The sequence below is a fragment of the Hemibagrus wyckioides genome, unplaced genomic scaffold (genome assembly GCF_019097595.1).
Source record: "Hemibagrus wyckioides isolate EC202008001 unplaced genomic scaffold, SWU_Hwy_1.0 Contig7, whole genome shotgun sequence".
In the NCBI taxonomy this organism is placed as follows: Eukaryota; Metazoa; Chordata; class Actinopteri; order Siluriformes; family Bagridae; genus Hemibagrus; species Hemibagrus wyckioides.
In genome coordinates, this window is record NW_026690809.1 from 594,466 (window position 1) to 596,882 (window position 2,417).

Sequence of the window (2,417 nt, forward strand, 5' to 3'; positions counted from 1 at the left end):
TGAAATAAATACAGAAATCTAGGCAAAACGTTCATCTTTACTGAGTTTAAATGACCAGCTAGAGAAATGAGGAGAGCTGACCAGAGAGCAAAATCATTCTGAGACTTTGTGAACTGTACCAGCTCTCCCAATTGTTCAGTATCAGTAACATTCATTCAGTCAGCACAGGACATCTGTGCAACAGGACACACCAGTCACATGTCCAGTATTTTGATTGTGGAAAAAATAAGAGATTTCAAATAACAGGTTGTTGTTTACACATCTAGATGTAAATATCTGGAAATGAAATCTGAGAATTCTGGTCTATAGCCTTATATACTTTTTTGGAACTTAAAGCCAAATTGTCTTCAAAGTATAAAAAAAAAAACATTTGAGTATTTTCAGAGGGGACTGTACAAATAGTCTTAATAAGTGAGCGAGTGTGTATCTCTGATAGAAACTACTATATATTAACTGTACCAAGTCAGTGTGTTTTATGAGTATTGTTCATTTCCATCAATCTAACCTAACACTAGCCTACAATCTCCACAGAAGGTTGATCTGAAAAAGAGACCTCAGTCTGGGAATTCCTCCACATCTAAGAGTACATCCCCTACCCTGACTCCATCGCCATCCCCAACTCCTAAGCCTCTAATTGGTGAAACCCTGTCTTCTGCTTCTTCCCAACCATGTTCTAAAAGTAGTGGTGGCTCCAGCAGTGGCAGCATCACTGATGAAGGTCAGTGCAAATAAAGATGATCAGACTTTATGGTGTGTAGGAATGTACTCTCATTCACACTATTGCAGTTATACAGTAGACATACTGATGACTAAAAATAATCAGAATGAGACGGTAATAGGAGCAAATGAAAACATTTATTAAAGTAAACTATATAAACACTATACAACTATAAGTTTATTTACAACAATATTATTTGCAGCTACTATTTATACTAATTACTATTAGCAGTTATCTATATAGACAGGGATAGAGGGATAGACTGATAAGGGACGCTCTATGAGGGATGAGGGATATTAAAACTACTCCTTGGGTGCTGGGTTCACTCTACAGACCTGTAGGGAAGAAAAGAGTATACTTTAATATTAAGTTCATCAAAAATAAGAATAAAATTAATTTCTACTTACGTGTGGAGAGCTTGAGCAATGTATAGAAAAGAAGTGAGGGAAAAGAAATGGAACAGAAGGAAGAAAAGAGGAATTTGGTAGAAGGAAGGACATTGCTCAGAGCTTCCACAAAATGTCCAAGTGTCCTTTTTTAGCAGGCTATGATTGTTATAAAATTAGCTTTTGATGCTTGTTATTTTAATTATTATTCCTTAATTACTCATTACCACATTTGTTTGACAACTACATCAATTTAAAGCCCAGTAACTGAAAGTATTTTGCACAAGGAAACAGTCTATCATCATTCTGAAGTCACCTGGTTGTTAACTGCTGCCAGACGCATCACAATCTTCTTCCCCATAACGAACAAGAAGTTCTGATTGTGGATGCAGGTAAGATGAAGCTGAATATAAGACAGCACATAATATAAGATAAAGCACAGTGAACTTCCCCTGAGCAAAAACAGCAGCTAAACAAAGGTTTTACTCACAGCGAACGCCTCACGGAGAGCATGCAGCTTCAGGCCGATATCAGTTACCCCTCTCTCTGTAAGATGGTCCCTAAGAAACAAAAGATTTACATGCTTAGTGTATTAAACATACATTACTCCTTTATACCATTAAACTGTGAAGAGAAGCGTACCAAGTAAAGGACACCTCCATCTCCTCTTGGCTAAGGCTCTCCTCACTCTCCTGCAAGACACATTAGCAATAAATCATTAAAACTCACACAGTAAATGTTACAGCCTCCCATTCAGGGGAATAGCAGCATCTGTAGATACACATCAGGTCTGAAACACAGAATTACCTCAGAGTCGTACTGTTCCTCTGAATCACTGTGGGGAGAGTCAACCTGCTCCTGCTCCCAGGTGGAGGTGTTCACCTGACCATCTTTAGCCACATGCAGGAACGTGCAGGACACCTTTTTAAAGGTTTGCTGTTAAATTAAAAAAAATATATAAAAACACTGCAGACCCATATGTGTACAAAATTCCAAGAGTTACTATCTACAATAAAGACTTCATGACATTGCAATAAATTTACCACATAATCCTCAAGTGGCTCCATGATGGTTTCCACCCGGTTACAGGAAAGGAGCTCTGTAACCTTCCCATATTCAGCCTTAAGAGAACAATTTGAAGTGAACACAATTAGTCACTGCAACTAACAAAAGTTTTGTGACGCCACAACAGATAATCCCTCACCTGTATGACAGTGAAATGGTCCTCGATGGTGGTCTGATAAGGGAATCCCTGCAAATGACAATTAGCTGAAACTCAAGATCTACTTCTCAAAAGTGTTCATCTGATAATC